The 15,051-nt window shown below is 38.0% G+C and overlaps 1 protein-coding gene and 1 long non-coding RNA gene across 2 annotated transcripts in view; both read left to right on the forward strand.

Annotated features, from left to right (window-relative positions):
- The window catches only part of kiaa1958 (KIAA1958 ortholog), a 269,067-nt gene that overhangs the window by 178,665 nt on the left and 75,351 nt on the right, over positions 1-15,051 (forward strand). The window lies entirely within an intron of this gene.
- LOC143749563 (uncharacterized) lies at positions 2,760-11,957 on the forward strand. The gene is made up of 3 exons (XR_013207026.1): positions 2,760-2,915; positions 8,033-8,126; positions 11,708-11,957. It is a non-coding gene; the product is annotated as an uncharacterized LOC143749563 (long non-coding RNA).

The raw sequence follows: 15,051 nt of genomic DNA on the forward strand, positions 1-15,051 counted from the left end.
CATGAGGACATAAATTTGTTTTGTTTCAGTATATTTTCTGTCACGTTATGCAAATCTATGATGCATATGTAATAGTCTTTTTAACGTCTGTTTGAGTTATTCATTTTCCATCTAATTGGTTCAATAACCAGCTCTATGCAGCCTCATGACGCAATAGCAGCGTCTCTTATCTCTACTTCATATCACCAGCCATGACTGCCATCGTAAAAAAAAAAGAGCTCTTCTGCAGAAGCAGTGAAAATGTGCGAAAGCTAGATCCACTCCACATCTGCCCTAAATCGAGCAAGTACGAAGCTCAGAGTTCAACCCGTCCATTAAATAACTGGAGTAATGCAAGACACACATGACCGTAGTGAAGTAAACCAGAGTTACGCTTGACTCGTCCTGGAGCCGTACTTCCAAAATATACAGTCTGAATCATAGCTCGATTCTCCCAACAAAAAAACTCCCATTTGTATAAAACGGTGGCAAGATAATAAACAGTTCCTATCGTTTTTCCTGCTTTTCCTATCGGTCTCGTATTTTGTTACCGAAGAGCCGAGTCCATTGGCGTTCCTGATGATGTCGGCTGACTGTGGTTTGGTCTAAATGATCTACCACGAGTGTGCGCGACCAGCAGCACGGGTTGGCCAGCGCGCAACCTTTTACTGCTCCTCTGGGATCACGCTTAAATTTTCATATGGAACAGGAAGGAGAGTTAATGTTACACCATAAGAGCCGCGTGGCCAAAGCCACTGCAAATGTAAACCAGGTGAGACGCACCAAAGCCAGTGCAGCTTCTAGTGCTCTGACTCGCTCTACAGTGCCTCTGTCACAGGGAGACTTTTATAAAACCACTGGGTCTGCCATTTCAACACATCTCTACTCCAAAGGCTGTTCCTAAACATAACGGGACTGACTGACCTGATAAATTAAGCTGGATGTATGGAAGGGGAGTTGCTGTCTATATAATGTAGGTGGTGTGAGATTTCCATCATACAATTATTTATTTATAATAAAAAATATAATTAATTAAAAAATAATTAAATAATATATCTAGGGGCGGCAGTGGCTCAGTGGTTCATGTAGGTTGTCTACAAACCGGAAGGTTGGTGGTTGGTGGTTCAATCCCCGGTTCCACCTGACCAAGTGTCGAGGATTCCATGAGCAAGACACCTAACCTCAGCTGCTCCCGACGAGCTGGATTGCGCCTTGCATGGCTGACATCGCCGTCGGTGTATGAATGAGTGGGTGAATGTGAGGCAATATGTAAAGCGCTTTGGTGGCCATGGGTCTGTTGAAAGCGCTATATAAATGCAGTCCATTTACCATATTAGTCAGTAGCCATATCACCCACTGAAGTTAAGCAGGGTTGAGCCTGGTCAGTACCTGGATGGGAGACTCCTGAGAAAACCAGGTTGCTGCTGGAAGAGGTGTTAGTGAGGGCAGCAGGGGGCGCTCACCCTGTGGCCTGTGTGGGTCCTAACGGGCACCGTCCTTCGGATGAGACGTTAAACCTGACTCTCTGTAGTCCTGACTCTCTGTAGTCATTAAAAATCCCATGATGTCTTTCGGAAGAAGAGTAGGGGTTTAACCCCGGCATCCTGGCCAAATTTGCCCATTGGCCTCTGTCGATCATGGCCTCCTAATCATCCCCATATATATATATACTGATTGTCTCTATCACTCTGTCGCCTCTCCACCAGTAAGCTGGTGTGTGGTGGGCGTTCTGGTGCAGTATGGCTGCCGTCGCATCATTCAGGTGGTGCTGCACATTGGTGGTGGTTCAGAAGATTCCCCCCTTCCATATGTAAAAGCGCATTGAGTACCTAGAGTAAATGTAATGCATTATTATTATATTAGACTAAACAACATATAATTTATTTGTGAAAATTTTAAATATATGTTAGTACTTTGACCAAGTTACATTTGTAACAATTTATTACTACTATTGTTACAGGAAATACATACTGAATAACTTTTTAAGAATTTGTTCCCATGACTCAATTCATTAAATTGAATTCTTCCACCAATTTTCCACCAAATCAACATTTCATGATTGTCCGTATCCTTTCACAAAGAACCAGGATGTCACACATTGGTGCTGAGACTGCGTCGGACCTGTTTGGACCATGATCAAGCTTTTTATATTTATCTTCATTCTGAGCTCTATTTCAATGTGTTAATTCACATCTGCTCTTTTACGGGTGCCTGGAGAACCCAGAAGGGTCACCACTGAGCATTTCTAGAGTAATTCCATCTATAGTACAGTTTTTACACATACAGTACATTTACTTAAGTTTACAATTGTAAAAAGCAATATAAATGCTAGCCTCATAGCTAACATGGGCTAAAAGTGAAAACATTTTGATTTAATGGGCTCCTTGAATGCATTTCATTGACATTGGGTAAGAACAAAGTCCTTTAAGAAGCATTAACAAGTAGGTATCTTAATGTTTAAACAGAGGCTTTCAAAACGTAAGATTTTCGTAGGAATATTAAAGTAATGTGGCCCCTTTTTGAGTTTTTGGTGTGAAAGACTCACTCTGCTCATTTTTCCTCTGGCAAGAAACATGAATATTAGCTCTTACAGTGGACTTTGAGGTGAGAGAAGACAAGACAATGTCACTCTTGCATAGCAACACTTAACGTTCTTGTTGGCCAAGATACAAAATACCCATCATTACTGCTGGTCACATGACTGTGGGAGATTAAATGGACCAGTAATGTCATTATCTTGCTCACTATCTGCCTGTGCCCTTGTGAATGAGTACTATAAATAGATCACTTAATCCTTTTTCCCCTGTACGAGAACAAGACGAAATCCTCACTGCCTTTAAGCCCCGGATAAGCCAAGATCATTCTGTTCCCACTTTCCCCTTTTTCTTTGGCCTCTCTGCTGCAGGAAAATGACTTGTCAGATGACCTTATTTCAGGTTGGGTTTCATTTGAAACTTTTACTACAATGATTTGTCCTTTATTTTACGTAGTCTGGTCATTTTCTCTTTGTTCACACGGTGGGGTTTTGGAAAACGGGGTATGTCCGAGTTCTACTTCAGTGGCTTAATCTGGTGGAAATGTTGCTTGATTTCCATCACTACACATATTCATGGCTTTATATTAGGGCTGTCAATTTAATTTGTTCAATTAACTTTGTAAAGCCTGACATATGAAATAATAGCTAGAAAAATCTGTTTTAAATGAAATTGAAGTAAAATGCATAATATTTGATTTGTTTCGTTTATTTGATTCGTTTATTGCCCAAAAGATATGATACTCATACTCAAGGAGGAAAAACATGGACAGTTTTATTCACAGAATAAAAATAATCACATAGAAAAATATGCCATTTAGTGCAGTTGCTGATATGTATATGGTCAAAACATAAGATGAAATTGTGATTTAAATCATAAAAGTATAACAGACTACTTGCATAAAATGCATATGAGTAATGTATCAGTTGTCACTCTATATTTCCCAATAATATGTTAGTAAGACGATATTTAAAAGGGTGGTTGATTGTGATTTCACTTTTTTAACTTTAGTTAGTGTGTAATGTTGCTGTTTAAGCATAAACGTCTGCAAATTTATAATGCTCAAAGTTCAAAGCAAAGGGAGATATTTTCTTTTAAAGAAATTGCTTTTTAAGGACTACAACAAACGGCTGGTAGGGACTACACGAGCTTCCTCCCAGGTTAGTGACATCACAAATCCTAAAATTGACATAAACCCCGCCCCCAGGAATGTGATTTATAGATTATCATGATAGAAAATGCTAATCAATGACTAAGATAACTATGCATAAGCTACATAAATTAATCAACTAACCATTCAGAAATGTCCGGTTGCATTCTACATGTTGTCCCTTCTTCTTGAGTCTCTCCATCATTGTCCGACTCTGGTTTGAACATAAAAGGCTAAAAGTTTTTGAAATTTTCAGTGCATGTCTGTGTGAGGTAAAAGGACACACTGTTGAAGCTCCGCCCTCCGTGCTGTGAGCAGCAGCTCATTTGCATTTAAAGGGACTGACACAAAAACTGTGCGTTTTTGCTCACCCTCAAAAAGTGTAAACGTCCCTGACGTTTGACAGCTCTTTGGTCTTGCCCATGGTGGTGTAGAGGTCGGAATTTAAGATACAGATTCTGTGGACAGGTGTCCACTGACATTAGGACATTAGGAGTACTTTCTTATAGTGACAGGGCTAATCTGTGTTTCAATCTGGGGGAGGTAGAACTCTTGCTGGTTGGTAGGGGATCAAATACTAATTTCACTTGATCAAATGCTAATCAATTTACAACCTTTATATAATGTGTTATGTATGTATCCATTGTGTATAATGTATCCATTGTGTTATTGGTAATCTAATTATCTAATTCTGTGAACTGCAAAGCATAAAGCGTGCTAAGACAAACAAAGACATGAAGGGATTCACTTGTGGAAGTTTGAGTGATATTACCCATGAATCATTTGCTCCTGATGGTAATTATGTTGATCTAAATAGGATTACTGTTTAGGTCTGTGTCTCTCATCCAACACAGTATGATAACAATCAACTGAGGGGCTGCTTATTGTGTTATAGAGCATGATTGAGGCTTCAGAGAGATGATTTCATCTGTCAAGCACAAGAGGTGGATGTCAGGAGGCCTATGTTTCTGATTGAACTTCAGACAGTGTGTGAAGTAAACTGTCATGTGCTATTTAGCACTAGCTTGGCAAATCCGCCATGTTTGCAGTGTGTGTGTGTGTGTGTGTGTGTGTGTGTGTGTGTGTGTGTGTGTGTGTGTGTGTGTGTGTGTGTGTGTGTGTGTGTGTGTACTCATTTATATATTCATTTACTTTCATTGAATGGACAAAAACACTCAGATGGCCACTGGTAAAGACATTCAGTGGGCATCTCATTAAGAATCTGTCACTGGAATGAAATCTATCAGTAACAGCAGTGGTGATGCCAACCACAGCATCAATAAGTGAAATCTGACTGAACCATCAACAAAAACACATTAATTTCCCTCCTTTATTTGCCTGACTTTTGGATCCATGGTGCACTGCGTGAAGACCTTGGTACTGGAGGAATTTGACGAGACCGATCTGGAATGAATATTATTTCCCAAAAATGTAAAAGCATAGAAAGGAACCAGTCAAAACAATAAATTAAGCCCAAGTCTTCAACCAAGACCAAGGTTAAACTCTAAAAAGGAAACCTCAAAAATATTTTACCTCGGACTGAACGACATTTTGCATTGAATTACACCCTGGATGGTTGTTATCTAACCTTGCAGTCTGCGACTGGAATAATATTTCCATTTAAGGCCTGCCTGAATATGTATACTGTGGAAGACCAGCGAAACTTGGGGGCAAGGAAAAACCCTGGACAAATTATTAACCAATGAAGCAATCTTAATTCTTCAACATGGGTTGAACATTGTGATCAAATGACTTGAACCACAATTATAAACATCAGTGTCTCTCATGGATTATTCATTAGTTTCTATAAGAAAACCTCTCAAATGTTGGACATTCTGAAGTTATGATGAAGCTCTTAAAGGGTTAGTTCACCCAAAAATTCATATTCTGTCATTAATTACTCACCCTCATGTCGTTCCAAACTGGTAAGACTTTGGTTCATCCTTGGAATTTCTTTTAAAGAAATCTGAGAGCTTTCTGTCCCTCTATTGACAGCTACGCAACTGACACTGACGCTTCAAGAAGTTCATAAAGGATCGTAAAACTAATCTAAATAAATTCAGTGGTTTAGTTCAAATTTTCTGAAGAGACAGGAACATTTTATATGATGAACATATTGAATGCAGGCTTTTATTCACATGTAATCATTGATCAGCAAACATAAACGGAAGCTTAACCAAACCTGCTAGACGCACGAGAACAAACCTCTTGCTGAATCTCAAACGTGCTGCGTAATACGAGAATGAACCTCATTGGTTCTTTCAGAAGCTCAAACGCGCTGCGTAATACGAGAATGAACCTCATTGGTTCTTTCAGAAGCTCAAACGCGCTGCGTAATACGAGAATGAACCTCATTGGTTCTTTCAGAAGCTCAAACGCGCTGCGTAATACGAGAATGAACCTCATTGATTCTTGCTGAAGCTCAAACGAGCTGCGTAACACGAGAATTAAACTCATTGGCTCTTGCGCATCGAGCGAACATGCTTGAGCTTCCGTTTACCACAACTGATGTGTGAGTTAAGGAATGTTTATATGTGAATAAATGCCTAAATTCAATCTGTTCATCATATAAAGTGATCGAGTCTCTTCAGAAAATGTGGAATAAATCACTCGATTTATATGGATTCGTGTTACGATCTCTTTATGATCTTCTTTTAAGCATCAAAGGGTCAGTGTGCGTAGCTGTCAATGGAGATATTGATCAGATTTAATAAAAAAAGATCTTCATTTGTGTTCTGAAGATGAACAAAAGTCTTATGGATTTGGAACGACATGAGGGCGAGTAATTAATGACAGAAATTTCATTTTTGGGTGAACTATCCCTTTAACGTCTGAGACGATTCAAGAGGCCACGTTCAGGCAGGGTGCAAGACTGCCTGGGAGGAAATGGGCTAGTCTGCTTCTTATTTTCATACCTTTTTGAAAAACATATCAGAGTGCTGCCTCGAAGGAGATGTTATTGAACGCTGACGTTTTCTTCATAGCTTCGCCAAAGATAGAGATATGTGTTGCGTGGGGAAAAGGTGTCATCAGTGTCACCATTCTCACCCAAACCCAGCAGACAATTAGTTTGACTGTTCAGTTCCTGATGAGGACTTTTGGATATATTAGTTTAAATGGATAGTTCACAAAAAACACCCTCAAGTTGTTCCAAATCTTTCTTTTTTTTCAAAAGAAGATATTTTGCAAAGTTTTGTATTGTCCATACAATGAAATTCAGAGTTCAATCAATGTTCAATGTCTTTAACTATTATGTACCAACATTTACATGCATCATTTAATAGTGCAATTATTGTATACATACATGTTTTTACAGTGTACTTATACAAACAATGCCTGCATCTAATTACACCTGTATTTATTTTCTAATTACATCTATAAATTACAATTCCCTTAAGGCAGTGACCAAGCCAATGTAAAAAAGAACTATCGGCGACTAACGCTGACTGTGTTGTTGCCTCTCGTCGGCTGCGTCTCGGCCAAAAAGTTGTGCTTGAACACCAAAAGGTCTAAAGGCGACTGTCAACTAGCATGTCTTTTCTGTGCCTTAGTGTTAAGTAAATATCAAATCAAATCAAATCAAATCAAATCAAATCCTTTTATTGTCACACAACCATATACACAAGTGCAACAGTGGGTGAAAATATCTGTCTATATCAGCAGGTGTCAGTGTCTTTGCTCACTTTCATCAAATCAGAGTTCTCTCTACCCTCAATGGACGCTGATTCAACATGCTCAATCAGCCAAAAATTGAGCCAACGGTGCGTAACACAGCAAAAATGGTCAACGACAGCCCGACCGTCGACTTGTGTCAAGGCCTTTACACCTTAACCTACCCATAAACCTACCCATAACACCCAACCTATTTCTAACTTTAACCATATCTCAGCTCAATAGCAGCACAAGTGTTTTGCAAAACAACATGAACACAATACTGTAAGTACATTGTTCATTTTTTCTTTGATGTAAGTACATAGTGTGACCCATTGTTCTTTGGACCCCATTGTCTTTCATTGCACAGAAACTGTTCTTTACTTGTTTTGTGTTGTGCTGAAGACAGAAAGTCATACATTGACATTGTCTTGACAATGTTGCCCAGATTGCTCCAGATGGACAACTGAACCATGACTGGTGCTTGTGTAAGTACTGGACTCTAGATGTCTCCATAAGCCATCTTTCCATTGAGCACTAGAGATCAATAAATAAAAACAACTAGACTTCTTATAGGTCTTTGTTTTTGTTTGTTATCAACAAGCAAAGTACTGCAGTTCAGTAGCAATGAAACATAGCTTGCTTATTGAGAAATGCCTTTGTTATACTATGCATGAGCTATTTTTCAGCTGTTCTCTTGCTGTGTTATTGTCATTAGGTTGAGATGAGGTCAACACAAATGTTTGACTGGGATACCACGGACACAAACTCAAAGCTGGTAATGCTGTGTCTGGATTGGAGGCTGGTGAAAGGTGTGGATCCTTTATCGTCTCTCACATTGTTTATCTTAATGACTATCATTGTTTTCCTTGCTCATGACATGCCAGCTGGAATATGCAGTCTAGAATGGCACAATTAATTGAACACTTTATGAAAGCCACTTTTGTAGATTTATATATAGAGCACAACGGTGTATAGAAATAAAAGTATTTTCCAAATAAAGTTTATTCATAGGGATTTCAAAAATGTCTTCAATTAAGACTTGAACAAAACTAAGCAGCTCTAAGTTGAGTCACGAAATTACATTTATTTTGAAGTAAAGAATTGAAAACCTGAAAGAAAGACAAAGACATATGTGACTGTATGTAAGTTTTTATATCCCATGCAGTGTTATTTCAGTATTAATTAAACTATTATAATATTTGATCATATTTTGAATAAGCTATTTTTATATTTTTAGTTTTTATTTGAATTCTATTTTTAGTAATTATGTGCTTTTGTCATTTTTATTAGTTGTTTTTTAATATTTCTCTTTTAGCTTTATTTTATTTTAGTGTTAGTTTAATTAATTTACAAACTCAGTTCAGTTGCAAAGGCAACATTTCTCAAGTTTAAGTAGTTAACAATAAAACACTGATCTCATTAAGCATTGTGAATGATAAAGTATTTGGCAAACTATTGGATATTAGTCGTTGATGAAGTTTATTGCCAAATATTTAATATATACAGTAATTGAGTGGGCAGTCAAAATTGAGCTTTATTGCAGCTATACATATTTCCATGGTAAATGTGACTTCGGTGATTGGTGGATGTCTCTTCAAGATTATGAGTACTTAGAATTGGGCTATTAAGTATACCTTTTTTGTTATATAAATTTTTAAATAAATTTTAATAATTTCAAACTAACAGAAATGTAATGGGATTTCACTTCTGAAACTATAATGCAAGGATATTCGTCAAAGGGTTTCAAGCCCCTCATTTGAACCATTTGGCCTATAGTTCTCTCGGGCAGAAAAGACTCAGCGGTATGTAAGTCTTCGTGCAGTGGACCGATCCCCGGGTCAAAGGCTGATGGTCAGGAAACAACTGGTTGCTTATCTGCTATTGGCTGCGAAGGAAACACCTTAATTTGTACACAGCCAGCTTTTCTCCACACATTTTTGTTCATGTTCACTCAGGCACATCCAGCCCCCTGCAGTGCTTCTCAACTGTCTTCTCAGTTCATTGTTTAGTCTAGGGATGGGCACCACCGCTTTGGTTCCTCGGCGACTTTTTTTCACAATGGATGATCAGTTGGTTTTGCAAACTAACACCATATATTAGTAATGCAACAAGTATGGTTTGTCAAATGTCAGATACAGCCTTTTGTTCAGACTTGATGCAGCTAATGACACTGATTCACGTCTTATTCACACACACAAAAAAGTAATTTTCTCAGGAAACGGACTTCACATTAGATTCTGGGTTTGTTCACACTTGTATTTCGGTTTGCTTGGTTCATTTGGTCCGGACCAAAAAAAAATAAAAATAGTCCTGGTCTGCTTATGCCTAGTTCACACTACACAACTTTAAACGTCAGCAGATTGCTGTGCTGTTTAGACTACATGACTTGCTCTGGAGTCTTGAAGTCGTTGTGGTGTTCACACTACGTGACACTACGTAAATGATCTGCAACAGGGGGTTAAACACACGAGCTGACAACAACACCTCTGTCACCCAATGACTCTATCAGGTCCCCAAACCACATTTTGTCATGAAAACACGTGCGAGAAGGGGAATGGGAAATGGCGCAAAATAGGAGTTGTCTATATGAAGTTGTTTGCGCAATGATCTGTTTAGAAATCCGAAAAATAAACGAATATGGGTGAAAGTATGGATAAGCACACACGGGCAGGCAGGATTGAGAGTTGAGGTGAGTAAATCGTGTTTATAATGAAAAAGCAGCTGCCTGCTCGTGTTGTGGTTTGGCAACGATGGTTACAAATACAAAAAGGGTTGTGTAATGTGATAACAAGCTGATCATTGGCTGTTGCTCGTCTCAACACGTGACACCAAAGGCTATCGAGTCGGCCGACAGCTCCAGATATTTAGCATGCTAGACATTTGTCTGGTGTCGGTGAGGTGTCAGCAAGCGTTTTTGATGCGTTGTTTAGTATTTCACACATAAAGATTGGCAAGCGCAGATCACCTGCAGATTTGCACACGATTACAGCCCGACCTGTCGGCGAGTTCGTTAACTTGCAAATTAGGCTTAAAATCCTGTAGTGTGTGAACTAGGCATAAAGGCCGGCATACTCTGTGCGATTTTCGTCCGATTTTGAGCCGAATTCTAACCGTGCGACTGGACGAACCAATTGCCCTAAACTCAGTGTTCTTTCCCTCACTACGCCTGCGCGAAAACATAAGTTTAAGTTAACCATTTCATCTGCAGCATAAAATAAATAAAAAGACGAAAAAAGGGGGATCTGTAAGTTCTGTAGTTCAAACTAGCTACAAATTACAGTTGCTTACCGCTAGTTCGTGTTGTAAAATGGATTAACCATATATTACCCACGTCTTCCAAGCCACCTGTGATGTATCCAGCCATCACCGTTCCACTTGTATTAATTTAAACAATGTTTTTGAAATAAAGCTGCTTTTAATTTTCATTAATGACTAATTATTGCAGTGTTCAGACATATTATAGACGGTTAATAATTAATTATATGCCTATAATTCATTGTAATCGACCTAAATGTTTTAGACAATTTTCAATGAGGAGTAAGCTTCTATGTAATATTTTATTATCCTCACTGTGCGTTGATTATGCAGTGATGCATGAAATAATTGCGTGCCCAATTAATTATAATAGCCTATCAATTAAATAATAAAAGTAGCCTACCTTCCCTAACAATAATAATAATACGCTACTAATAATAATTTAATACATAAATTGGAAATACTAAATCATCTTGATATTGATAGTTGATGCTTGTTTTGACAATATCTCTGGATACATGATATCGTATATAGGTGTAGCCTATGTAGCTTTATCGCGCATATTTCACACGTGTGAGCAGTCAAGTCGCAGCTCGATGATCGGACCGTATAGTGTGAGCACATAAATCCTGAGCTCTGACTTATACATTGTATGCAATCTACTCGTTCACTGTTAAGTAGGTAACCTTGCTGAAATCGCGCAGTGTAGGCCTACGCCCGCCTTGGCATTTTAACATCAAACCTAAAGGATTAGGGACACGTTCACAACCTGATTGGTCTGCTTTTTATTATGTTTATTTCACGACAGATGCTGTGTTCTGGGATAAATGCGCTCGCAGTATGTGCGTAGTACATTCGGCCAGAATTACCTTCTGTGTTTAATGTAAGCCCAATACATTTCCTATACAAAATCAGACCGATTATAGCCACTTTCATACTAAATAGCACACATACATACTGTAAGTCTTATATGAGTTGTACATGACAAAAGTATGCAATGGTGTATGGTTTAGTAGAAAATAACTGATATTTATATGCAAATCATTTAAAGTTATTATATATATTGAATCATATGGTAGTCAAATTAAAGTCAGATTTATACACATTCTGTGTCATTTGTTTGTGTTTCATACAGATGTCATGTTTTGATGACCAACATTACTTATATGCAGTTGGCAAATTTGGAAATTGTACAGTGCAGAAGCTGGTTCGAGGATGTACGGTCAAAATATCACTGACATTTTTGAGGACTGTTCTTTTTCGACAGGATATGAAAGAGCAGTTGACAGCAATGACATTGTGAGACCGTGTATTTACATTAATTGTGAACTGTCAGGGCCTGTTGTTTTTGAACAAATCATAACATATTATTGCAAATGAACAAAGTTGAGTCAGATATCTTCCTAGAACAGTGATTAAAATGTTGAAAATTGGCTGGAATATATTTTTGGATATTTGACATGAACTCTGGTGGTGATATGCATAAGAATCACTTCGACATTTAGGAACATTTTAAGTTTGTAGGTTAAGAATAGAACTGTTGTATACTAAACTTGTCACAAATGAAAATGAAATCTGGGGATGCAGGATTTAAAATGAAAACTATTGATATGTGAAATATGCAACTGTATTTTGTAGAATACAATCTAATAAATCATTTTGTATTAAAATGTATGCTTGTGTGTGTAGTTTAAATGTGGTATTTCATTTAAGGTTGATTATACAGTATATAACCATGATTGACTATAGGCATAGAGCTCCACTTAGGACAAGATAAGAGCAAGAACATGAGTGAAGCCTTATACTGATACACGTCTTAAGAGATATGCTAGACATTCATATTAAATTAGCATTATTTTACTGTTTTTACATCATGAAAATCTATATGGCTTTAGCTGTATGTAGGATATATATGATTAAAAATACATTAATATTATGCAATTTATATATGTGGTTTTTGCAGCATATATGTCCCTTACAATACTCTGTTGGAACATGTAAGAATCACAGGTGTTTTTAGCAAACCTTTTCCATATGGGCAGGAATCCCTCCGTCACACACAAACAAAAATTTGTGAAACAACTGACTAGAAAATAATCTTGTGACATCATGTCCCTTTTTGGTTGGTTTACATGTCTTTGGTCCATGTTGCATTCATATTTCAGTTGAACCTCATCAGAGTTTGTTTGGAAGAGGAGTGAGACTCATCTTTTCAGTGGTTTCAGTCCTCTTGTTTGGTGGCACCAGGGTTCAGATGGCAGCGTTCACACTTATTCAGATAAGTGATAAACCGCACTAACTGAGCAATCGCAACAGGGTTTGTTTTAATCCAACCAAACATGCCAAGTGTGAACACACCCTCATTAGTGGTGTTGCAGCGTAGTAAAAAGCTAACGTGGAGCTATAATCAAACTATATCATGGTCGCATGATTTCAAAATTACCCCAGTTAAGTTTCAGGCAACTTTTTCATTCTTCATTTAAAAACAATTTCCCTTAAAGTTCGAGGTATAATAGTTTACAAGAGCGGGATTATAAACAACAAGGCTGCAAAAGTGGACCTGTGAGAAGATGAGTTTACCAGTTCGGCTGATGATGTTTAACATCCCAGCTAACCTCTGTAGTCCCATTTAGCCACTTGTTAACAACTGCCATTTTCAAGACAAGAAAAAGCTTGGGAGTACACACACAAGGGGTTATTACTGATCTATTTTATGTTGTAGAATAAAATGTGAAAAAATGTTGCGCTTGTGTTTACAACAGCCCAACAGGAATTTAACCCAAAAAAACAACATTTATTTTGGAACAACATGACCATGTTTCATGTGATTTAATGGGACAGACATGGAGACATTTGAATGAAACTCTATTGCCTCCTTGAGTATTGGAGTGTGTTACTGTCACAATAATGCAATGAGTACAAGGAGATACTGTGGCGGTAAAACTTTGACCATCTACATTCGCATACTTTCATATAGTGCGTTTCTGTCTGTTGGATTTAGGTAAGGGAATTGGTGGCAAATGCTTCTTTTAATTGACGGAGGACTGAAAATGAAGAGTGTATGTATCTCATACACAAGAGTTGTGCAGAACAGGGGTTGCTTCTAGCCACAAAAGGGATATGGAGATGAGATCGAAAAGATAATGGAGGAGCAGACTGTGTTACAGACGGGATGGCCAGAATCTGTCCCTGTTAAAATGCTATAGCTCCCATATTTACACCCACATAGCAGTTTATGGATTTTTTAGTCAGCTGGTTTCAAGTCTATTTTGTTTGTGAACGGCATGTCTGTTTTACATTCTCCTCTTTTAGTGATGAACCGATCATGAATTTTCATTGCTGATTCAGATTTTCTTTACAAACAAATTGTCAGATCCTGATTGCTGCTTTCCCCCCTTTTGGTTAAGCACATTTATGTGTTGTTTATTTGCTCTATAATAGGCAAATTGGCTAAAAATATCTGCAGCCATTTGGAATTAAAGGCAACAACTGCATTTTAATCATGACCCAAACAAGGATTCTACACACATGAAGCATGAGCAGTTGTTTTTTTATTTAAATTAAATGTAATTTCAAGATTCAAAGCAAAAACTGAATGGTCTGACTTTAAGGGCTGTTTACAAGACACTGTTTTCAGCTAAAAACAAAAAAAATGTAATGCATTTTGGCCGTTCATTTATACAACAACGGCGTTTTGGGTGCCTGAAAACGCAAACTTTTGAAAATCGTATCAAAGTGCAAGTTTTTGAAAAACAGTCTACATGTTAACAACAAAAATGTTAATCTCTGAAGATGATGACATCATGCACATGCGTATTACGTGTTCAGTTTTCATCGCCATCTAATGACCTGGCAGCAGAATACAGCATTTATAGTCATTTTCACAGATCCGTGTAAATGGGGATCGTTTTTACATTGGTGTACAAAAGGAAAAACTTCTCCGTTTTAAGCATATCATTGTTGTGTAAAAATGCCCTTATATTTGTAAAATTATGCTACATAAGACACACTTGCACAAAACAAAAGCAGCAGACGGACTGAATGAAAATGCTAATTTACTCTCTGACAGTAGGTGGCGCTTGTGGAACAGCAGCGATTTCTTTGGTTATCGCTGAACACAAAGCAGCGCTACGCTTATAAACATTACTTTATACGGAGGAGATGGGGAAAAAATGCCATCGAAACCTTTCAAAGTCCGAAGACAGTCAGTCCTGTCTCAGTTCTCTTCTTTGCATCCGTCTTCAGTGTGTCCGGTATCTGGCCTGTGTTATCGTCCTGTTTAGGCAAGGCAAGGCAAGGCCACCAAAATGCATTTTGGTAAATGACTGCAATGCAAGTCCAGAATAGAGATCGTTCAGAGATCTCCATCCTCTTAACTGACCCCTGAAATCAACCCTACAAATGTGATAACACGTACAGAATGGCATAGTGTAGCTTAAATGTTTCTCAGAAATCCCCAGTCTACTTTTGAAGAGTTAG

This window comes from Siphateles boraxobius, unplaced genomic scaffold (assembly GCF_051911475.1).
Source record: "Siphateles boraxobius isolate OS27281-9 unplaced genomic scaffold, OSU_SipBor_1 25, whole genome shotgun sequence".
Lineage (NCBI taxonomy): Eukaryota > Metazoa > Chordata > Actinopteri > Cypriniformes > Leuciscidae > Siphateles > Siphateles boraxobius.